This window comes from Heterocephalus glaber, unplaced genomic scaffold (genome assembly GCF_053883595.1).
Source record: "Heterocephalus glaber isolate CG9 unplaced genomic scaffold, H.glaber_assembly_v1.0 deba00000809, whole genome shotgun sequence".
NCBI classification, from domain to species: Eukaryota; Metazoa; Chordata; class Mammalia; order Rodentia; family Bathyergidae; genus Heterocephalus; species Heterocephalus glaber.
The window spans coordinates 7,378,329-7,404,543 of record NW_028258163.1 but is presented as its reverse complement, the minus strand read 5'-3'; positions in this window follow the sequence as shown (position 1 = coordinate 7,404,543).

Here is a 26,215-nt window from a genome sequence, read left to right as displayed (position 1 = left end):
AGGTAAACACGCTCCAGATCCTTCTCTACTCCACTAGATCAAGCAAAAAAACACTCATTATATTTATCATAATTTCACATCTGCTGTTTTTGAAGCAATGTACCATGAGGCCATAAACTGTATTACAACTGTGCATAAATTCAACTGATTTGTGGCTAGAGTAACTAATTCCTAAAGTACATTTTAGAAAAACAAGCAGTGAGCCCTGAAATTGCAATTCCATAAAGGCACTAAATTACTGACTGCAGAATCAAAAATTTGCTTGATGCGATTCTGCAGTGACCATTTTATAAAAAGTGACAGTGCGCCCGTGATTGAGTCAATAAAATAAGGACGAGTGAGCTGTATACTCAAACAAGATTAAAGAGAAAGGGAGTGACAGAAGACAGACTCATGGTGTACAAATAGAGGAAAACGTGATGTTTTCCCCAAAATGGCTTACGGATGCAGCCTTAATAGCAACAATATTGATTTGTCAGTAATCTTCTCATTATTTTGGAGGTGAAAGAGGAAAATTTAATCTCTCTCTTATTCATTTCACAGCATAATTGGGAGCATACTTAATATTTAACTAAAAGGATTTAGAAATAATTTTTTAATTGTGGCATTAACTATTGATTTAAGCTTGGATAATATTTTCCAAAATTACAAAGGCTAATTCTCCACGGGTCATTTACTTGCATCCTGAATCTTGACGGTCTGTGTCTCTTTGTTAGGTCATCTAGCCCTATGTGGGTGAGAAATGCATGTGTGTGCAGGTGTGTGTTTGTGGAGGGGAGAGTGGAGTGACTACTTTTTGTGTACTTCTATTTTCACCAGTGTCTCTCCCTCAATTTTTATTAACTTGACCTGTACCCCAACTTGCTATAATTGCCTTCTTCAAAATAGATAGTAGAGCAGAGAGTGATTTTTTTTCTTTCTTTTACAGGACAAGTAAAACCTGAAAGCATTGTTTTTGAAGACAAAAACACATTTGACATCTGTGAAGCTGCAAGTCAAAGGCACACATGATACTTGGGCTCCTGAAGAGAGATGTGAGCTCAAACATGAAACCTGCTTGGGGTGGCAACCACGGATGTCCTCCTGGAAGTCGGATGTGATTATGTGATTATTTATTGACTGGAAAAAGCAATTTAAGAGAAACATAAATGGAACGGGGGGGTCTTCTTTGCTTGAGTTTCTCAGGATAACCATTGCCTTTCGCCAATTATTTTATGCATCTCTGCTATTGAGGCTGGAAGTGCCACCAAGGAGCTTTGCTTTGTTTGGGTATGATACATACGCATTCTTTCACATCTTGCATTTGAAGCCTCCTTCTCCTTGAATGTGGGCAATTACTTGCTACCCAGGCCAAATCATGGAAGGCATTTGCACAGGATGTATTTTAGAGAATATAATCCTATTTGATTTTATTTATAGAAAATATTTTGTTATATTTTATTCCTCTCCCTGACCACTAACCTGGTCAACTTTTATAACAGCAAATCTGGAGCTGGCACACTACATATCGCTCTATTCTTTACACATAATATCAAGGCAAAAATGGTTGTGTTCATAAGGCATTGCATCGTTTCTATCTAATGGTATCAATCTGTGCATCACAGAGCGTTTCTTTTCCTGACATTATTACTTTACTGAAATTAAGCTTGAAACAATCTGATGTCAGATACTGTATATCTACTTTTATTGCCAGCCTTTCTGAGCCCACCATATTGCCAGGACTGCATCTCATTTTAGATGGGTTTAACCAGATATATATTCTCAAGTTTATTGAGAGTTGGATAGATTACATTTCCCATTCTCAAAGAGCAGGCTGGTCCTTTCAGTGCATTTTATAGAATAAATGTAAATTCTCATGCTGCAGTTGACAAAAATTCATGGTTCTTTTCTTAGTGTCAAAAATAAATCCAGCATAGCATTGGAGATGAGTAGATGCAGTACAGTGAAGCAGGCTTCAGTTCACTCTTTCTGATTTAGCAGCAGTTTTGATGTACTTCAGGAATCTGCAAAAGTTCAATTATTATGGTCTAGGCAAAGAGATTTGCTCACACAACAGAGCTACTGTACTTGAGAATGAATTGTAAAGACTCAATGAAATGCAAAGCACTTTCCAAGCCCAGCAAACTCCTTTACCTCCCATCTCCATTTCCCTCCTTCTTTTCCCATCTACTTATATCTCTTACACAAAGTCTTTTTTGAAGGATTTCACTGTAGTTAAATAAAACACAAGCATAAAAATTGCCAAATCAAAGCACAATAAAAATGCAATAAAATTAGTCTTTTATTACATTTGGAAATCAATATATTTAGAAGGTACAGGTTATGCAAAGAACAGCTATCAAATAAATTTATTAGCAGCTTGTCTTAATCAGTTTTTCAAGACTGCTTCCATATGTATGTTTTAGAAAGAAAGGCAGACTTGCATGAGAAGGTGTTTATAGTTAAAAGTAAACCAAACGTATTGAATCATGGAAAAAAATGCTCTTTCAAATACCGTGCAGTTTATCAACACAACCTACAGCTCGGACTGTAGACTGTTTTGCTTAAATCTTAAGAAGCTGTCTTTATAAACAAACAACATATCTTTCTATATTTATATTCATTCATTTTAATTTTTATCCTGGTCAAAACTAGGGGGTTCCTTTTAACTATGCATCAAAATTGATGTTGCCTAAAGAAAAACATAAAGTAAAAAAATAAATCAGAACTATTTCATGAAAAGAATGTAGCTCAACTACTCTAAGAGTCAGTCCAGGTGTGTCTGCTCTTGCTATTTTTCTTTTGTCATGTCATTTTGCTGCTTGAAGGTCGAGCAATTAGGGATTTGGTGCAACCAGGAAGAGTTAAATCCCACAAGATTTTCAGCAGGGGAAATGTAATAGATATTTTTTAAGGAGGAAGATCTAGTTACTTATAGTCATACTTTTATCTCTTATGAATCTCCCTGTGAGTATTGTAAAGAAGATAGGATCTTATAGAATCTCAGATTAAGTTGCTTCTCCAAGTGTCAGCTAAGGTTAGCCTTTGGTTATATAGGAAAAACACATCTGGATATACTTCGGCCTTACACCTACCATACTTGCCAAACACACAGAAAGGGCACATCATTGTAACTTTACAAATCATCCATATTCCATATTTATGGTGTGAAGATAAAATTTGGATGAACAGTAGCTTTCACATTAGTCCAAAATAAAATTACGATGTTTACTTACTAAACAATGCATCTACAAAAATTGATACCAGTGAATACAAATTTAACCCAAGTGGGGACTGTATCTTACATTCTAAGACAATTCATGTGGTTAATAGTTTTGGTGCATTCACTATATGTCATGGATAATCCAAACCATTATGAACTTGTCAAATCCCATCAGCATTCACACTACCAACTCAAAAGTAATTAAAATCCAGGATAAAATGTAATATATATATATATATATATATATGCTGTCAAAATGGCACAACCAGTGGAAATCTGGACTCTACGAGTGTGGCAGGAAGTATGAAATTGACAGCAATATTTAAATATGCTACAGTTGCATCCATTTGTTTATTCATTTACTCATGTAACGAATATGTGTGAAATGCTTATTAAGAGGCTGATGCTAGGTGAGGCTGTGGAACTGCAAATGCACACCCTCCATTGCTCACAGGGAAGGAGCAGTAAATAGGAGGGGGTACTTACTAAGGGGTGTGGTGGAGTTTAGCTCTAAAATATCCCCCAAAGTCTCATGTGTTTGGAGGGTGACTGGGTCAAGGGGATGCCAATACTCATCAGAGGATTCACCTATTGATGAGTTCAGTAGCTGAGCCTGCTGTTGGGAGGTGAGGCCTGGTTAGAAGTGGGTCACTGGGGGTGTGACCAAAGGGTTCTGTCTCCCTCCCCTGCTCCTCACTTCTCTGCTTCCTGGCTGCCACGATATGAGCAGCTTTCCTGTGCCATGCCCTCCTGCCATTCCATTTCTGCCTTGGCGCTGCCAACTTTGGACTGAAATCCAGGAAAGTACGAACCAAATAAACCTCTCCTCCTTTAAGTTGTGGGTGTTGGGTAGCAGCCTGAAAGTGACAAAGACAGGTGCAACTAAACTTGACTGGGTGAGTCAAAGAAGGCCTCTGGAAAAGTGACTCCAAAATGACCCAGAGCAAGAAGGAGGAGGCAGATGTTGGAAGAGCTGGTGAGGGTGGTCCCTAAAAGAGTGTGCCCCACTGCGGGGAACAGGGATGTGGAGGCCAGAGGTGAGAGCAAGCCCAGTCTCCTCCAGAACTGGGGAGAAGTTTCGCTTCTCCGAAATGAGACTGAGGTGGGGAGGAGAGCGTAGCAGGTCACTGAGGCTCTCCAGATCCCAGAAGGTTCTGGATGTATTCTTGGTCTGTAGGAGAAAGGAGTACGTCTTTCATCAGATGCTCCAACCAGTAAACATTTGGAGAACTCATCTCTAATGTATGAATATTAATTAATTAATTAATTAATTAATAAATCTTGTACAGATTTCACTGTGCTACCATGTTTACCTAAAAATGTATACAAAATTAAGTATGCAGACAAATGAACTAATTGTGAAATGTGCCTAAAATTTTTAGAAGCAGAACTGCATTTTTTAAACACACCAGTGCTTCCACTTTCAAAATGTAGGATTTGTTTTCAAATGGTGGCTGCTTCATTTTGATAGGTCTTGCTGAAGGCATATCATATTCTCAATGAGGCCTTCCCTGACCATCTTATTTAAAATTACAAACCCTTCCCTGGCATTACCCAGCTCCCATGTCTGCTTCATTTTTCTCCTGTTACCCTGGAAAAGCTATATAATTTACCTATTAATTTTGTGATGTATCTTTTTTTCTCTCCCCATTAGTACAAAGACTGTCTGTTGGTTTCTCCTCTTCTCCTCTGGTCCCAGAGGACTGCTTGGCTTTCAGTAGATGCTTGATATTAGTTGCCCGAATTGGATGAAGCCATTATTAGTGGTTGTGGATAGAAATCCAATGATCATCCTAATAATCTTAAACTTTTTTCTTTGAATTTTTGTTAGATCCACATTTTTTTAACTGGTAGTATGAATGATGATGAAGCACCTTTTGCAGGATAAGAAAAGTGCTGGAATCACTAATATATCCTCATGCCAGTTTTCCTTTTAAAACCATATGTCCTGTTGAAAGTAGTGGTGCACACCTGTAATCTCAGCACATAGAGAGGCTGAGGCAGGAGGATTGTGAGTTTGGACTTAGTGAGACCCTGTCTCAAAACAAAAAATAAAAAAGTGCTGAGGATGTAGCTCAGTGCAAAAACCCTGGGTTCAATCTGCAGTATTGCAAACAACCCCAAAATTAAAACTAGGTAACATTATCCAAAAGCCTGTCTAACAAGGTAGAGATGTCAGGGGTTATGTGTTGGGAGGGGCTGAAAGCAGTGTGTACAAATGTACTGGCAGGTCTTTCCTGCCTGCGACTTCTGGACTTGCTGAGTTTACCTCTTGTATTGTGACCAGCCCATGTCTGAGTGCAGCTTGCAGGATCAGATTTCGAATTGAGATTAAGAGTAATAAAGATGAACTTTCCTCCAGTGGTACCTCGGTTCACAAGTTCAATTCTTTCCATGATTCTGTTCACAAACCAGGATAGGAACCAAATCACATATGCCCATAAGGTCAAACATCAAACCTAACCATTGAATTTGATTCGGTTCTCATCCAACCCATTCTGTGACCAGAACTGTGGAAAGAATTAAGTTTGTGAACTGAAGCACCTCTGTATTTTTAGATAAGAATCACTACAGGTAGGATTCCTAGTGTGTTCTCCTTACCTCAGTGGCATGCCCTGAGCACTTTGGAGTTTCAGAGGTCCTGGCTGCATGTTGGAGGCGTGGTTATAAAGTGCACCCTGGATTTCTGGCTTTCTTCCTTACATTGTCTTTACCTGAGGAAGTTCAGGTGGGTAGGCTCTTGGTTTTCATTGTTAAAGGGTTCATCCCTCATTGGGAAGTATACCTCTTGCAATGCCTATTTAAACAAAAATAGCCTCCCAGAGGTCACTTCACCCATCTTTATCACTACTATTTTGTCAGTGTGTAAAATGTAATTATTTACACTTGATAGTACGCATTCTCAGGCTTGTCTGTTGTAACTGATTTAGCTGTCAGTTTAACCAAAATGGGAACTAAATAAACACATTGAAGTTGTAATTAAGGGTTCAGTTTTATATATGGAGATTTTCTGAGAATTATTTTCATTTAGATTGTGTCCCATTATCCACCATTTTTATATAGTATTTGTGACCTATGAAGAATAACATAGGTAGAATGTTATTTGACACATTTCTTTGAGTTTTTTAAGAATGTGAGTGCAGGAGAAACTGACTTTTTTCTTAATAAAAATCATATATGGACCAGTGTCTTATTAATTCATATTCACTCCCCAAAGTACAATTGCTAATCTGAAATAGAAAAAGCACTTCTTCCTTTTTTTTTTGAGACATGGTCTCATCATGTAGCCAGGCTGGCCTCAGACTCATGATCCTCCTGGGTCAGCCTCCTGAGTGCTGGGTTTGCAGGAGTGAGCCACCACTCCTGGTCCTTTTTGAATTCCTTCCATTAGCTTTTCGGGTTTAAACCACATATGTTTTTGTTGAGAAGCCCATTCTACAACACTCATTCAGGTAAATCCTAGTCGTTGACTATATCTGCCTAATTCTAGCTGGTATGGGCCAAATTCCCTTGCAAGAGCAGTGCTAGGATGGAGTCCTCTTAAAATTGGGACTTGGAGCTCTCGTGTACTTCAGGAGGAGGTGGGAAGTTGGTTGCTTAACCACTAAATGGGTTTTGTATGGAAACCAGAGTTAGCTCCCCAACACTTACTGAAATGATGCTCTAGTATTCCTTATAAATTAATCCTGTCTCTGTGAACAGTCTTGCTGTTGATCTCTTAATTCAGTCCTACATGGGGCTAGTTCAAATGACTGGCTAAAGTCTCTGTAGCTCTGAGACTCAATTACTCAAACTCAGGGAGCATAATCTATTTGAATCATTTCAGTAAGAAGTCAAGATTTTATCTAAATTTTAATTTAATACACTCCAATGAATTATAAGGCTATTACAGTATCCTTTCAACTCCAGCAATAAAGGCATCGCTGTAGTCAAAAGGCAGGGCCAAGTCTTTTATGTGGGCAGATTGTTTGAAAGTGGAAGGCGTTTTCTTACTGAATCTCCTTTCTCTGAGTGTGTCCCTACATCATGTTTGTCTAGTTTGGATGTTAATGGTGTATATCTGTGCAAGAGATGTGACCAACACCCCAGGCTCTCTGTGAAGTGGATAGGAGGTGGAATGTTAAGAATGTGGTGAGTGATCTGGACAGCATAGAGCAGAAGGATTTATTTTTGTCCATCTTGGCAATCAGGAATGACCCCCTTGGCTGTATGGTCAAATCTAGAGTCTGCATTAATCCTAGGAGTGGAAAAATAAAGAATCAATTGCATCAGAATCCCCTTTACATCATTTGGATGGTCACAATCCTGGTCAACAATTAATGTGGACTTTGTCTTGAAAAACTTAAATATAATATAAATCACAAATTCAAAAGGCATGGGAGGCAAAATAAAAACCGAAAGTTTCCAATTTTCTTAGTAAAGTATAAATAGTATCATACTCATGCTATGATTTTGTGATTTCTAACATTTTCCTATTACAATTCAAGGTTCTTGCAGACTTTGGGCCTAAATTTCAAAAGTAAAAAAAAATTAATGAGATGCTAATTAGCATGTATTATTAAATGCTGCAGAGTAAGACCAGAAGCCCTTCTCATTCTAAGCAGCTTTTCTATTTTTCCTATACTGTCAGATATTTGGCCATTTCTTTCTCTCCCTATGATTCAATTCTTTGCTGTGCAGCCTGCAAAATATAATAACTTCTAAGTAGTGTGTAAAACAAAGTGCTCAATTCACTTTATTAAAATATCCAATAATAATTGATTTAAAGGCAATAAAATGTGTTCATTAGAGGGTTTATATTCAAGAAATATTGAAAGTATACCTAAAACTGTCACTTTTATTGTGAATGAACAGGATAATATAATTTGAAAAGAGTGTGATCATACTAAAGATTTGTCCTGCAGCATTATCTGATAGCTCATAAAGTGCTGAAATTTAATATGATGCTTTCAGTCAGTTTAATTGAAATTTAATTGCCACTTTGGGCAGAAGGTTTAGATCTGATCAATAAAATATTAAAGATTTTGTGCTTTCACTTGGAACAGCTTCTTTAGCAATGTATCAAGAGGACCCTATATTTTCAGAAATATTTGTTTGTTATACTTCACACAGTGCTCAATATCACTTTCTCATCTGAAAGTTTTAATGTGCTGTGCAGACAAATAGTGGAAATAATAAAGCAATAGTTGATCCATTTAATTACAACATGATGAAAGGAATAATGGTCACCTTCAAATTCATGAGAAAGTCATTAATATAAAAGAGCAATAAATATTTTGAAATGTCAAACCTCAGAAAGACAGAGTCCAACTTGAGCTGGATTGTAAATCAGACTAAGGGAAGGACCTTGAAAAAAAGATGGTTCTTTGGTATTTTAGAAATAATTACTAATACAAAAAGGGTAATGATGAAACTATAAATTACATTAAAAAGGGCCATTAGAGAAAGATTAGTTTATAAAGCTGAGAGATGGTTCTTAAAATTGTCCTGCTGGTTATTTCTACTTTTCATCTTATTCAGGAACCCCCTACTCAATTACCTGATTGTTAATAAACTAATTGATCACTATTTTGCAGTTCAAATACTAAAGTGAAGTCAACTTTCTCCTTTTCAGAGACTCCCATGAGTTCACCACATTCCTTATATTTTAGAAAGGGACAAAGTTGGAAATTTCTTAAAATTTGTGAATAGTGAACTGAAGAGTGATTTCAAGCTAATCTATATTTTTACTAATATGTCTTAAAATCATGATTTCTTTTGGATCACTATCTTCCAACCATGTCTTTGGTGGCCATGATGTTTTCCTAATGGCCTCTGGCAAAATTCTTTTCCTAACAATCCCTTATTACCGATAGCACCTTTCCAGAGCCCCATATGCAAGGAACACATATTTCTTCACTCACAAGTCTCTCTTGAGATTCTAAGTTCAATAGCATGGTACACTATTTTATTTGGTTCAGTACATATTTAAACGATATTTCTGTTTTCAGCCATATTCAAACAAGATTAGTTACCTCCCACACCATCTCTCTTCTCTTCTTCTCTATCCGCCTATCTCACATTTCTCGTTGTTAATCATGTGACAGTACTACGGTTTTTAATTTTACAACTGAATTGTAATAGGCCATTTTCTTTTGAAGTGGACATATTTTTTTTCTGCTTTGACCAGTCAAAATCAGTTTATTTTGTGACATCTTGATGCTGGACACTATTCTCAGTTGGGTCCTGGAAATACAGCAACTGCTTGAGAAAACATTCTGCCTTCAGGGAACTTACATTCTTTTAGGGGAGGAAGATAATAAACAGAAAAATGAAGATTATTTTAAATTCTGATAAGTACTATGAAGGAAGTAAAATAGATTAACATGACAGAGGATGACAGAGAGAGAGAGAAAGAGAGAGAGAAAGACAGAGAGAGAGGGAGAGGGAGAGAGAGGGAGAGAGAGGGAGAGAGAGAGAAAGAGAGAGAGAGAGAGAACAGGTAGATTTATTTCCTTCTTTAGGAAGTGATATCTAATGATGAAGGGGCAGCTTTGTAAGGATTTGGAAGAAGGCATCTGAGACAGAAGACACAGCAAATGTAAGGACACTGAAACGGGCATGAGACTGATCTCAGGTATACAAAGAATATCTGTGTGACAATCACATAGTGTTCAAGGGGTATATTGGGAAGATAGGACATCAGAGAAAGGAGGTCGGAACGGATCGTATATCCATATAGAGTCTTATGGGTGAGAAGTTATGATTTCTTTCAGTGCTGGGGACTGAACCCAGGACTTCATGCATGCTAGCCAAGTGCTCTGCCACTGACGTACACCCTCAACCCTTCAAGTTATGATTTAGTGGGAAGCTGTGGGAAGGATTTAAGCAGTAGTAAGGAGGTAATGATGAAGCATATGAATCTGTGTCTGGTGGCAGGAGTGCTGAGGGACAGGATATGAATTGTGCTTTGGACAGATTACTCATGACTGTGTGGATCCTGGACCATGAAGAATTAAAAGCAGAGGCACAAAAATAATAGGCCGTTGCCACCATCCAGGCAAAGCACTTTGACCAGTTGTAGTCATGGATATGCTGGGAATTTGTCAAATTTGGTATGTATTTTAGATGGCAAGACCAAATGTCATGCTAATGAATTGGATATAAGGGTGGTGAGGGTAAGAAAGAATTTAAGATTGACTTGTAGGTTTTAAGCTTGAGCAACTGGGTGAGTAATGGTGTCATTTACTGAGGTGGAAAAAGCATGGATATCAGTGGAAAGTATATTTTTAGAGAAAACCAGTAGTTCTGTTTGGCCCTTACTATGTTTAGAATTAGATTGAGTATCTTTGGATAACTAAATGAAATTTCAAGGCAGTTAGATCTAGCAGCTTGAAACTCAAAAGGAGTTTTTGGCTTGGGATATAAACTATTTCATTAGCGTATGGTTAGTATTTGAAACTGGATGGGATCATCTGAAAGATTGTAAGTAGAAAACAGAGGAGCTAACACAGTTCATTGGTGTGCTCTACCATTGGTGCGCTCTACCATTGGTGCTCCAACAGAGTAGGCAACCAGTAGAAGAGTCTGAGAAGCCATGACCAAGGGAAGGTGCAGGATAATCAGTCAGCATGGCACTGCTGCGGTTTAGAGAAAGCAGGGACTTGAGTTGGCTGTTGCTGACCATTAAGATCTATACTTTTAGTAGGTGAGAGAAGCTTGGACTCCGGCTATAAGTAGAAGACATGTTCTTAGATGACAGTGGAGACATTGCTTACATTTACATAGAGAAAGACAGAGTGTGTGATAACAAATGGAAGTAAGATGTTGGAATTGGTAGTGGAAATATGCAACAATTCTGATTGCATCTACCTTTTTTGGTTTTTTTTTTTTTTTTTTTTTTGGTACCGGGGATTGAACTCGGGTCCTTGTGCTTGCACAGAAGGTGGCGAAACCACTGAGCTAAATCACCAGCCCATGCATCTACCTTTTTAAATTAAGCATATAGCAAAACATCATTCGAAAGTGAGGGAAGAGGAGAACATTAGCTGAGGATTTCGTTAGAGCAAAGGTGTGTCAATTTGGATTCTCCAGAGAAAAGAACCAATAAGTTCTGTTGTATATACACAGTCTCTATATTTGTAGGTTTTGTATCTAAGGATTCAACCAACTGTAGGTTAAAAATATTTGGAAAAAATCGCATCTGTACTGAATACAGACTTTTCCCCTTGTTGTTGTTCACCCAATAATAAAATATAACAATTATGTGCACACAATCTGCATTGTATTAGATATTATAAATAATCTAGAGGTAATTTAAAGTATACAGAGAATATGTGTAGGTTATATGCAAACACTACAGCATTTTTTTAAATAAGAGGATTAAGTGTGTTCAGATTTTGGTGTCTGTGGAGGGTCCTGGGACTAAACCTCTGTGGATACTAAAGGATGACTCTCTCTCTCTAATAGCTTGGCTGAGGTCCCCCACACGGGGAGAATAATCTGCTTTATTCAGTCTACCAGCTGAAATGAAATATAAAACAGATTAACACCCTCACAGAATATTATTTAACCCAATCTAGAATATTGTTTAACTAAATATGTGAGGACTGTGTGGCCTGGTGAAGTTGACACACAAAATTTAAAAATCAGACAAAACATGGAGACATTTTTGAAAAGGAGAAATTTAATGTAAGAGCAAAACTAGCACCACTATGTAATTTTTAGTGCTATACGAAGATTTGTAATCTTAGATGAATAGAGTTTATTAATTGTGGGTGGATGATTTTCTCTGGCCATACTTACTAAGTAAATAAGTTTGGTCAGGGTTGATGCATTTCCAGCTGAAAGCAATAGAGGGAGAGCAGGGCTTATGCCTGTAAAGATGTGAATGAGGGGGAGAGTACAGTGGCTGTGTAATGTAGGGTGGGTTAGGAGGGAACTAAGATGGTCATTAGTGAGATGGAGAGTGAAATAAATGGTAGGGACAATTCTGGGTAAGGTCATAAAATTATCACCTATTAGCTAGTATAGGTGAGCTGGAAGGATAGAAAGTGACAGAAGATGGTTACCAGACTGGATGTTGAATGTTAAAGACTGAAACTCGGAAAGTGATGCCATTGGTGGTTATATTTAGATCTTTAGCATAGCCATGTAAAAGGTTAAATGATGGAGGAGGCTGTTAGAACTCTGGAGGTCAAGGAACAAAGATGATGTGTTATTTTATGTCTCATGTTTGTGCAAATTGAAGTTATTAAACATGAGCTTTAAAGAAGCAGTGGTTTTGAGGAGAGACAATTTGTTGACAGCAAAAAGGCAAGGCAGATGGGTCCTAAGGAACATGGAAGAAACTCCCATCATCTATTGAGAGGTGTAGGAAGGTATTGTCTTTAGGGAACTTTCAGGTTTGGTTCAGATCAAGAATGCAAAGAGAACATTCAGAAAAGATATTGCAAGAATAGGAGAAGTTGATGGTTATGGAAAATGGTCTATAATAGGCTGAGTGGAAAAGTCTGGTTATACAGATAGGTGCTAGAGATGAAGCCAGTTTAGAGGAAATGTATAAATTTAAAGTATGCGGTGGGATCAAAATATACAGTGAACATTTAAATTAAAAATTGTATTATAGTGAAAGACATAATGCAATCAATCCCTCTAAAAAATCATTCTTGCTTAGAGCACCTGTATGCCATTATTCTTTGCACTTTCTGAAGCAGTTCTGGAAGTTCTCTTTTATGTCATTATGAAGTGTGATCAAAAATAAAATGAAAACTGATGCCAGGTACTATCCAACAGAAAAGTAGGTTCGTACAAACATTACAATGTCTTCATCCACCTTATTCACTAGATCAGACACTATGTGACTCCTGACTCTTCCTTAAAGTCAAAATGACCAAGGAAGGAACATTTGGATTGATTCAGGATATCACGACAGCCATGACAGTACAATTAAAGACAATCATGAAATAAGACTTCCCCAACTATGTCAGAAAGTGGCAAGAATGGTAGGATAAGTGTGTTTGAGATGAAGGGGAGGGTTTTGAGGGGGATTAATGGCAATGGGTTCTTTACTGTAACACATTTAAAAAAATTTAAACATTTCATCCTATTTGTTGATTGCACCTTGTATGTTCACCCATGTGGGATGTTTAGACTAATGGTAATTGAGGAGAGTAGGATGTGGGACATAAGTTTGGTTCTGGGAGTAGAAATATTATTCAAGAGATGGAATGTTCAATCATGGTTAGGGCTGTGTTAACACAGTCTGAGCTCAAAATAATGAGCTCAAAGAGTCTCGCCACATTCCACATCCCTGGAGGAAAGGGCATATGTGCACCATTGATATGCCTTAGATCCAGAGACTTGGTCTAACATTTTGGGCAAATTAAAATATTGTGCTATTAACTATTCTAGATATCACTGTAGTCACCTATAACATGGAGATAATTTTGTTATTTATGACTATTAAGAGAAATTATTCTTTCCTGAACATATAAAGCAACTGAAATGTATTAAGACCCCCTTTCTTCCTCTACATAATGGGCTTAAAACTTATGGCTTGATTTTTCAGAAATAGTGGGCTATCTGTGGGTGGGATGAACCAGGGAGGAGGGTTGTGAACTTACAGCAGCTTATCCGATATATGTAACCACAACTCACTGCTCTCTGTAGGCCTCATGTCTTGATCAGACTGACTTTTGGTGGCAGTGTGATGCCTGTCTGTTGGCTGTTGAGAAAGCTCTGTTATTCATTTCCTTCCATCCCTATGGGTTTGTCAATGGCAAATACTCAGAGATTTCAGTACTTTGCGTTGTCTATGCTGGCAAACTTTTAAACTCTGGTTTCACCTGTTAACACTATGATCACAGCAGTACAAAGAGTGTTGAATCCAAGGAATTTTAGTCCAAAGTAAAAGGCAGAATTGAAAAGTGAATCATAAAGATGCAGGTGGACAAAGGCTTACATTTAAACTTATTGACCAAAGGTGTTTCTCCCCTGAACATCTTGGGACTTACTGGACTACTGCTTAAGTTCACTCACCCTGGAAAAATGATAGCACACAAATCAATTCCATTTTAACAGTGGGGTGACCACTTGATTCATAGCTTTGTACTAGGTATTAAGATACAGACCAATGAAAGTTAGTAAGGGATATGATCCCAACTTGAAGAACTTTACCGTCTAGTGACCTGACAACTGAATAATTTCCATCCTGGTCACAGTCAATAAATATTGAAAACCTTCAGCAACAAGTGTGTAGTAGAAAAGGGGCTGCTCCTGTTTATTCCAGGATTCAACTCATTGTACAAATCCAGAATCCAGAGAGGTAGGACAAAACAGCAAAAATAGTTTTAGACATTCTTGGAGATTAACTGGACCTGCAAGGTCTTGCTGAATACAGAATAGACTGATATACTTCCTGTCATTCCTAATCCCGTGTGTGTGTGTGTGTGTGTGTGCGCGTGCGCATTCACAGAATAGTCTCCTCAACACATCTTTATGCTTATGATAAAGATATTCTTTATTACATTAGACAGTGTTTTATCTGTGTGAACTTTTATAATTTCTTTTTGGTTCTACTCATGCAAATTGCCCCATTTAATCTTATGTATTCTGGAAATTGTAGGGTTGATTGAGTTTACTTTTTTTCAGTTGGCTGCCAGAAACATCAGAGCCAAATTTATGGCCTAACTATAACAAGTCTATACATTCTATACTACATTACTGCTAGCTTCCTTCCTGCAAAGCAGAATATGTTAATGAAACCATCATTCAATCAATCTATCATGCAGTCACCAGTGATCTTCATAAACAGGAGGCTAATGGTTCAGAGTGCTTTGCAGCACCATGGAAACTGGGATCAGTAGGTAAACCTTTCTTGGCTTTTGTTGGATCTGTTAGCCAAATTTAGAGCTTAGATAGCTACCTGTCTTCAAATGGCTTCTGTAAAAATGTCAGGATTGCCCAACTAGTACTGATGCTTGCCTTCGTAGCAGTAGATCAGATTTAAGGTTTGAATTTATTAGGATTCCATGACTTCTGGAATTTAAATATTAAACTCTTCATGATTTGTCTGTAGCATTTGCATGTTTACTTGAGAATATATTCAAGGGCTTTTATATATTACAGTTTTTGACTGTTAGTTCCATTGCTTAAAAAAAAGAATGAAAAAGCTACATAAGATATGGTATTATTAAATAAATACTGGGAAAAATTTAAATTTAAAACCCTAGAAATAAGCAGAAACCATCCTTGTTTCTATCAAAGAAAAAAATCATTGCCACTATTTTGATGCCTTTATCTATTCATGGACTTTCTGGTAATTATTTTCATAGTTCTGAGTATTAGTTGGTGTGTCACTATAAATGTGTTCACTGAATGATGAAATGAGCCATGCTTAAGAATGTAAACTGAAACATGACTGCTATTTCAATGCTCGCTTCTAGATTCCTGAGTTTGACCTTTGGAAAATTCTTCTGCCATTTTATGTCTCAGTTTCTCATTTGTACAATGAGTGTAATACTATCTACAATATGAGCATTAAATGAGTTCTTGTTTATGAAAGAGAACCATGGCTAGCTCACAGAAAATGAACAATAAGCTTTAGCTGAGCATTATTGGGAATTTTTCTATATACTGTATTGAGAGGGCTTTATTTTCTGGAAGTTTAAATATCTAAATTTTTGTTACAAAAGTAAATTAGCTTTGTTGTCAAAATGTAGAAATACAGGGGAGATGAAAGTAGTAAGCTGCTCTTAATACTTTCATGTATATATTAAACATGTATCCTTTACCCAGAAAGTATATTTTACTCTGGAGATTTGGGTATTTCATTGAACCCTGGGCCTGACTCTTCTAATCAAGTAATTCATATGTTCCATCCTACCAGTGATGGGAAGCGGGACTAGAAGCCCACCAATCACTTTGACATTCCCAATTCCAGTAAATGATTTGGTATATTAGTGAAAATTTAGGGGTAAACATATTTTTGATAATTTGCAAGTGACCAAGTTACTTAAACAGTACAATAATAGATAGTAAACATATTTGTAGTGTATCTTGTAAATTTTCTTAAGGAAATTCTATACTTAACATGGTATTCATTTAGTATCGGCACTGTAGTAGAAATTCCCATATGAGGCAGGGACATACAAGATGTGATCAAAATATATGATGGATCTCTAAGTGTAAAAAAATATTGTAGTAAAAGACATATTGATGCTAATCTGCCTCAAAATATTCTCCTTCACTTTGAACACACTCATCCCATTTTTTTGGGCTACTTTCTGAAGCAATTCTGGAAGTCCTGCTTCCTGAGTGTCTTCATGAGGTATGATAAAAAATATGGTGAATGCTGCTCTTGTGTATCATCCAATGGAAAGGCATGCTGGTAAAAACATCATTGTGTGTCTTCATCAATTTTATTTACCAGATCTGGTACCATTCAATTTCTGGCCCTTCTTCAAAGTCAAAACCATCATAAAAGTAAACATTTGGAGTCAATTTAGGACACTGAGGCAAGCATCCCAGTAGAACTAAAGACACTCATGAAAGAGGACTTCCAGAACTGCTTCAGAAAATGGCAAGAATGATGGGATAAGTGTGTTTGAAGAGTATTGTGAGGGGTGTTAAAAGGAATGAGTCTTTTACTGTAATAGCTTTTTAGAAATTCAAATGTTTACCATATATCTTGATCACATATTTAGTTCCCTATCTCATGGAGGTGACCTAATCATGTCAGTTATTTTGTACTCTGTTGTGGCATATTTTGCATTTTGGAAAAATTTTTATAAATATGTAGATACGGTTCATTTTGAAGGGCTCTGACCTGCATTTGTGCACCATCAACTGAGGGAATTGCCACTAGCTGTGTTACTCTTTGGAAGAGTAGAGCAAACTAGAATTAAGTTTTGGAATATTACTTTAGCTTTTCACCTAAAGAGTCCAGTTGTTTAAGTTATTTTTTTCTCTTTGCTGAGACAAAATACCCAGCGCCCAAATTTAAAGGAGGAAAGATTTATTTAGCTCACAGTTTGTAGAGGTTTTAGTACATAATCAGCTGGCTCTGAGGTAGGGTGGCATGGCAGACAGGCATCACAGAGGAGAAACAGTTCATGGTGGGCAAGAGGTGGAAAAGCCTCTTTCTGTCCTTTAAGGGTGGGTGACACACTAATCCTAGTGCTCTTAATCTTAGCATTGCACCATAAATTAATCCCAGCATTACACACACTCTGGAAAAGCCCCTCTGAAAAGCACCTCTGAAAAGCTCCACCTATGACTGCGTGAAGCTTTTGCGGGGGGGCATCTAGCCATAATACCAGTATTGTAAAGCACACATGCATAATCTCTAGAAAGAGATGCAGACATATGTGTTTTGAAATATTCTAGGTCTGGGTTTAAAATCGTGCTCCACCATTTACTCACTATGTGAACATGGGGCGTGTTACTTAGCTCTTTAGTTTTCTATCTGTGTGATGATAATAATAATAATAATACCTTCCCTGTAGGATTTTCATACTAATCAAATGAGATAATGTGTATTATGAAGCGTACATGTATTTTATGGTTATAGTTGCTATCTGTTTCACAGAGCATGCATCTAGGACCCCTCAATGGGTGGTAAAACAACCCAGATCCTTTGTTCCTGTCTTGGCTTGGGTTCTTCTGACAGTTTCTCCAAACATGGTGTGTATCTCAATGAGACAGGTGACTGCAGTCTCACCAGGGAAGGTGGAGGGCTGGGGTGGGAAACTTTTTTTCTTAATGTGAAGAACAGGAAGCATGGATAAAAACTAAAAATAGATTGGTTTTTGTATCAGCATCCTTTCTGCTGGAATATTTATTTTTGATAACTGCTGCATAAGAATAAAGACCTTTAAATATTTTTAACCCTCCTTTCCTTATTATTTCTCAGTTAGCACTTTATTGTCTGAACCAGTTCATTTTCTTACCCATCTCTTCTGATGTTCTAGTGCTCATATTGTTGCAGGCTGGCATTATCACTGAGGCCAAAAAGTAGTTCCTTTCATATAGATTTGGTAAGAGAAGGCTTTAGCTTAAATAATTTGATCTGAATTTAGGAAAGGAATGAATATTGGAAAATTAGGCTAAGCAGTTTAGAATATTTTCTTTACTTTTTTTTCTCTTCTGTTGATTTGATTGAAGACTGAATCTTAGTTTCACCATCTCTAAAACAAGAATATTTTCCTACCTTGTTATCTCTTTAGAATGTGCAGAATTTGAATGGTGAATGGCTTCATCTTAATAGTGAGAAAAGAACAAATTGCTCACTTAATAAATTGCTTGGCCACTTGGGTACTATTTAGTAGATTACCTTTTCCAGAGTGCTAAATGATAGTAAATGGTAAATGGCAGTAACTGGAAGAGTTAATACAGCTTTGATCTCTTGAACTGAGATTCTGTAGTTTCTGTAGAATGAGATGGAATTATTTCTCCTCTTTTATCTAAGGCCTAGGTAAACCCTTAAAAAAGGAAGACAAAATTACATTTTCCCATCTTGTGTGACCATTAGAGTGAATGGGACCTGCACACACACATATATGCACACCGAAAGTGGCCATTGTGAACTCCATAAAGAATTCTCTAAAAGTGCCATTTATCATTTAATTAATTAAATGGACTGTGTGCAAGAGTTCATTGAGAGCAGACAGGGAAAGTGGGAGACCCTGCACATTAGGTGCTCACAGGTGGAGGACACAGTGTCTTAAGGCTCTTTCTCTGAGATTCCTTTCAACAGGCCTGATAATGTACCCGTCTGCACTCTAAGATTTGTGCTGGTACATGATGATGGGACACATGGGCCCCAGGATAAAACTAGGAGGTAGGACAGATGAACCTTAAATTGGGATTTTTCTATAGTCAGGAGCTGGTTGTGACAAGAAGCTTTATAGTCTCTATATTTATTTCATAAATATCTGTTATCTGGTAGATAGCTTATAGCAGTGTTCTCTGCAGTGGGGCGAGTAGTTACCAGGCCCAGGGTAAACCTTCCTCTGTGCATTACTGCACGGTGTGTATTAGCTATCTGTTCTACTGTTAGGTCATCAGTGTCATACTAGATACTCTTGCCATGGCCAATTGTCAGACTCAGTCTGGAGGAAAGGATGCATTTCCTCCAGCAAGCTGTGGTTCTTTACCAGTTTCCCTACCAAGACCTTTCCCTGGACTCTGTAAGTCTCATGTCATGATCATTGCATTGCGGGCATTACCACATGTCAGAGGCTGACAAGGCAAGCAGGTCCCTGAGAAAAGAGTGCCTCAATTGGAGCTGAATTCTGGTAGAGAGTCTAACTGGCTCAGAGCTGCTTCCAGAGTGTATGAGGTATTCTAACTGGCAAACACTGTCAACTGATTTTGAAGAGTAATACACGCACATGGTAGAAATAGGGTAAATGCCAATGCATACACACACATATACGTGTAATTAAAAAATCTACAGGGAAAAATCAGGGTGAGGGTGAGGATCAACAATAATCAAACTACAATATATATATATACTATATACAGTATATTTTATTCATATATCAATTCTCCCAAACAATATAATCATTATATATCACAAACATATACCAATAAAAAATCTAAAACTCAGTTCTACTATGCAGAGATAACTGCTTTTAAAATTTGGTGTATTTTACCCTTTTATTTTATAAATTGGAATCATATTGTACATTCAATTTTGCAGCCTGCTTTTGTTCATTTATCAGCATATTGAACACATTTTCCAATGTAATTAAATATTCCTTGAAAACATTATTTTATTTCATTTAATTTTTATGTTTTGGTACTGGGGATCAAACTTGGGACCTCATGCTTGCGAGGCAGGTGGCAGAACAACTGAGCTAAATCCTCGGCCCTAAAACATTATTTTAAATTACTGCCCTACTTCTCTCTTATAGGGCAGTAAGGCTTTTTCCTACTTTTCCTTTATGTAAATAAATCTTCAGTGAATATTTTTATTTGTAAGAACATTTCCCTATTATTTCTTGACATTCTTAGAAATAGTGGTACTTATTCAAGGGGTATAATTTTTAAGGGTTTTAATATATTTTGCCAAATTGTTTTTGGAAAGATTTTAGCACTGTTCACCTCAATCAACCATTGACCTTTCAAGGAATGTTTCATGACTGACACTGATCTTAAGGAGCCTAACCCTCAAGAAAACAAAACAATAAGAAGATCACACAATTCACTACTCTTCGCTTTAATTTTTTTTTTTTTTACTTTTAGCGCTCTTTTCCTTTTCAAAGTGAGTTGGACTTCACAATACTGTGCAGAGGAGATCTTAATTATAAGACAACTGTACTTCTATTAGCAGTTGGTTAGAAGGGGTAGAAACATACAGTTTTATAGAGAAACACACATACATACACATATCCAGCAGACAAGTGTTATATCTAGAAATATTTTAACTTAAACTTAATCCAAGAGTAAGAAAAAACATACCTGTACACCCACAGTTATTACTCATGTATATTTGTGCTTATTTATATGAAATATTGGTATAAAGCATTAGTATGATTATGTACACATCACACCAGTGTCATGTACCACTGTGTCCACTATTATACAGCAATATCATCACCTCATACATACCATTTTATACCTAGTCTCAAGTAAATATACTGAGAACACTTTTCCAATTTAAATTCACTTTCATTTAACTAATTTTTAATGATGGTATAGTGCTGTTTGAGGTTATGCTAAAGTTGGTTCCAATAACCCCCACTGCTGGTCACTTACACTAGTCTCAACTGTAGGCTAGTACAGTCTTGTAGATAATAATTTCAAACATCTTCATTTTATTCAATTCCCACCAGTATAATTTCTAGGTCTAAGGGTGTATATGATTTTAATATATTTGAAATTATTAAAAGACAACCAGAGGGCCAGTGATTTAACTCAGTGGTTCTCTTGCCTGCTGCGCAAGCACAAGGTCCTGAGTTTGATCCCCGGTACCAAAAAAAAAAAAAAAAAAAAAAAAGAAAAGAAAAAGAAAAGACAACCAGAGACAGCTCAGAAAGTGGTTCCAAAGTATCTTTCCATGTACAATGACAAAAGCATTCCACAAGCAAGTATGAGAAATTTGTAAAACATTTTCTGTTATTTTATCTTTTTGTATCTCATCTCTATTAGTTTTCTGCTGCCTTTCTAACAAATCACCACCAACTCAGGGATTAAAGCAACAAAAATCTTGCAGTTTTTCTAGATCAGAAGTCTTGGCTCTGGGCTATAGTCAAGGTTTTGGTGCTTCTTCTTCCCTTCTCCAGGTTGCAGGAGGATCCATTTCTTTGCCTTTTCTGGTTTTAAGAGGTCACCTGCATTCATTGTCTGTGCCCTCCTTTCTCTCTTGAAAATATGCAAAGGTGAGTCAAGTTCTCACATTGCACTACTCTGACCTCTTCCGTCTTCCTGTTCCATTTTAAGTACCCTTGTGATTACACTGAGCCCACTTGGATAATCCAGGATAATCTTCTCAACTCAGGATATATAACTTAATCATGTCTGCGAAGGCTTTTTGGCGTGTAAGGTAACACATTCCACTTTCGGGGGATTAGGATATGGACAAGTTCAGGAAGCGTTATTCTGCCCAACACGTTGTCCATGTTCCCTTCATTGCTCATATCGCCATGCTTTATAACAATCAAATTTCAGTTTCTTTCTCTTATTGCCTCCAATGTGGGTCCAATTTAGACATCTTACTTCAGATATTAGTATTTATTAACTCAGGTCTCAATCTTTAATGTGGTTTTCCCTTGATAATTTGCTAAGCAGCATAGCATCTTATGATGACAAAGACCATTATTTTATTTGTTCCTTAACTTTCAAGCATGTTCCCTCCAAGGGTACACTTTTCATTTCAACCATAGGAATGGGTGTCACTTTCTCTCTCTACTGATAATGCAGGATTAAAATTGTTGCACCAAATAGTCTTCCATTTCCCCCTCTCCTCCTAATTTATCACAAGAAGATATTCTACCAGAAGTTGGGGAAAAAGATTTCCAGCTGATGGGCAGCACCTCTACCTTGCAGAAGATTCATTGCCCTGCACATTTTGAATCTGCTGACAAGAAACTTGCGGGAGAAGTAATCAGAGCCCTCACAAGATTGATTTTTGTTCCCTGCTGGCATATGGCATAGAGGGTGGAAAGACTCTCATCTCTCAAACTAATCTTAACTATTTAGAAGCCATTATTGCAGGATTACAAATCATCAGAATATCCCCATTTTTTCTAACAATGTTATTTATTAGCAAGACCTTCAAATTAGTCTTGTGTCTTGGCTTTACATTATTCTTAACATCAACCCTGAAATAAGTTTCATTGAAAAGGCACTGCAGTTAGCACCATCACTGTAATTGAACAAACCTTAAGCCAAATTCCATTTTCAGTTCACATTTTAAAAATAATTCAAACCAAAATGCAAATTGATTCTTCCCTTCAGTTTGTAAGAAATGCTTAAAGTCAACTTGTCATGAAGAAGAAATTGAATCTATTACCTGTACTCTTCCAGGAAAGAAGATGTACAGAAAGGAGAATAGTAAGATTTATCTGATATTTGGAAGATATATGGGTATATAAAATCTTAAGTAATACTGATAATATCACACAATATTGCAACATATATTTTCAGTTGAAGATTATAAGACAATAAGGCATAAATGGAAATTAAAGGGAAAAATCGGATGGTTGTCAGGGAACACTTTTTTATTCAGAGAATCATAAACATATGGAATAGGGTGTCAGGCAAAGTTTCTGAGATGAGAACATTGAAGTAATTACAAAATGGATTTACATTCTGAGGATTAAAGTGCACACAATGGAAAGGAGCTTAGATTCCAATGATCTTTAACCATCATCCCCCAAAAAGCATCCCATGAAAATGTATTTCATGAGTATTAGCTAAAAGTGTGAAGCATTAGAAAAACAAAGTGTTTATGGCTTTAAAGAAACTATTTCAAAAATAGAAAAAGAATTAACAAGAGATAATACAAAGACTGAAAGGGGCAGCTTAGAGCAGGTATGAGGGAGAACTTAATGAGAAACTATTTAAATGAAATAGATTTATTAATTCAATTTCACAAATCTTGAAGGGTGAAAATGTGGTCAAAGTCACCTTAGGGACTTTTTGCGATGTGGAGGATGATATTTTTAGTATAGTCACCCTATTTGCTTCACAAATTTTATACCAAAGATTTTTAGTTGGTACACCTAAATTTAACCTACCTTGCAACCCCCATCTTCTGCCTCCTTCTACAGGGTCAAAATTGCTAAGATCACACCTAAAGAGTAGGCATTCATAAACATGTCATATTCTCTCCAACTGGAATATTTCCATCCCTCCTTGTCTCCAACTACTGTATTTCTCTCAATTTAAAAATTCAGACACCATCTCAAACCTATTCCCATCAGTCCTCTTAGTCATTGAATAAAGTTAGTTCCTTGGTTTCCTGTTTTCTTTCTCCCCAGGACTCTGTTGTTTGCTCCTATCTTAGTTACTTTTCTGGTTGCTGAGAAAAAATATCTGACACCCAAAGTTAAAGGAAGAAAAGTTTATTTAGCTCACAGTTTATAGAAGTTTCATTCTATAGTTAGCTGGCTCCAAGGCAGGGTGGCATGGCAGAGGGGCATCCCAGAGGAGAAACAGTTCATGGCAAAGCTGGGCAGGCAGAAGGCAGCTGGCAGCAAGCAAGTGACAGCAGCAGCCTTCTTTTCATCCCTTATATACCACCCATCCTACTTATCCTAGGATGGGTAGGACTCACACCCAGGGGAGGGGCACCCTTAATCTCACCATCACACACTTAATCCCAGCATCATACATTTAATCCCAACATCACACACCCTAGATCCAATCGCCTCCAAAAAGCCCCACCTATGTCTACCTGAGACTTCAGGAGGACATCTAGATACAAGCCATAACACCTTTATTCAGCACCTAGTTGATATTTCTAAATGTCTAGGTCAGGGAATAATTCTTAGCCATAAGAAATCATGAGCATCTAGTCTATTCCTTAATACCTGTTAGTTACACAAATGTTTCAATTAATGAATATCTGAATATTTGAAAAGAAACACTGAGATACTCAAAGGACACAAGGATTTTTAAAGTAGGCATAATTTCTAAATTATTCAAACTATTTTCTTATAGTTTAGAGTCTGAAAATATTTTCACTATTATGACTGTAAATACTGTAATGTATATTATATTAATGTATTAGAGAAAAAATTTAGAAATTATTGCTAAATCAATAATCAAACATCAAAAAAGAAAAAGGATAAGTATCTTACAGATAATTCCTGGTATACCAGTTTATTCTTTAATAACAATGATTAAGTTGACAACAAAAGAGAAATGATAGGGTTGGGGATTTAGCTCAGTGGTTCTGCTGCCTGCCTTGCAAGCGCAAGGTCCTGAGTTCAATCCCTGGTACCAAAAAAAAAAAAAAAAAAAAAAAAGAGAGAGAGAGAGAGAAATGATAGGCCTAGTAATGCTAACTTATGTTTTAAAATTGTATTTGATTTGTATCCTCATTATTATTTCCAAGAAAATGATGTCCACTAAACCAGGCAGAACATTCTGTCTAGGAATTGGAGTGAGAGCCAGTAAAATCACTTACATTTAGCCTCCAGTCTCAAGGATGGGGCCATCCTAGAAATATGTTCAGAATCCTGCATGACCTGCACTGCATAAGGAAGTTATGTGTCAAGCAGGAAGAAATTTTGTTAGGATAAAAGAAGTTCAGTGCTCTTAGGGTGAAAGAAGCTATAAAAGACTTTTTCAATATGAAGGAAGAAGAGAAGAATATTCTTTCTTGAAAGACACTTCCTAGAGGTTGCACAAATGACTTACTTTATATCACACTGGCCAGAACTCAATCTCATTAGATTAAAGCCATTTAATTTGTCTGATTAGAGCCAATTTTAAGTAAGCTAGAAAATTTGATATTTATTTTGAATGGTGATGTTATTATTAAGTATCTTTCTACCTTGAGTGAACAGAAATGATACTTAAAATCAGGGACCAAGAAAAAAATATACATTGCCAATAAATGAAAATAACCTCAAAGCCCTAATAGGTAGGTGGAGTAAAAAAATCTGTGGTATATACATATGATGGAATACTACTCAGCCATAAAAAGTAATAAAGTGCTGATACATAATACAATGTGGCTGACCCTGTATTGGGCTAGGTGAAAAAAGCCAGACACAAAAGGTAACATATTATGGAATTCCATTTATATGAATAACCAGAATCAGTAAATTGATAGAGACAGAACACAGATTTGGCTGTCAGGAGCTACAGGGTAGATGGCAGATCAGTAACAACTACTTCATGGCAGTGTTTGTCTTTTTTAAAAAAAATTAATTTTATTGGTACATTTAAGGTATACAATATAATGACATTCATTGTTGAAAATTTGCACCTTGACATAATCCATCTTGATTCTTATTTTTTCTCCATTCCCATGCCCTCCCTTCTACCCCTTCATCCCTCCCTATCTACAAAGACTTGTTTCCGTTTTTTCTTTTTCTCATGTTAATTTCATTCCTTTCTTTCTTTTCCCCTACCCCTCCCACTTCTCCTTCCCCTTTGCTCGTTTTCTTCTTATTTCACATTATCTATTATACCTTTTAGTCCTTATTTACACTTTCAGTTTCTCACACTAGAGAAACTATTTGGTATTTATATAGGTGTGTCCTATTTATTTCACTGAAGAGTATTGCCTCAGTGTACATCCCTTTAGTTATAAGTGTCTCTAGTTTCTTATTCTTTTTTTTTGGTACCAGGGATTGAACTTGGGTCCTTGAACTTGCACAGCAGGCAGCAAAACCACTGAGCTAAATCCCTGGCCCCTAGTTTCTCATTATTTATGGCTGAGCAATACTCAATTTTATAAAAAAAGCCTCCACATTTTCTTTATCCAGTCTCCAGCTGATGGGCAATTAGGTTTCTTCCAAGTTTTAGCTATCACAAATTGTGCTGCTATGAACATGGGTGCACATATATCAC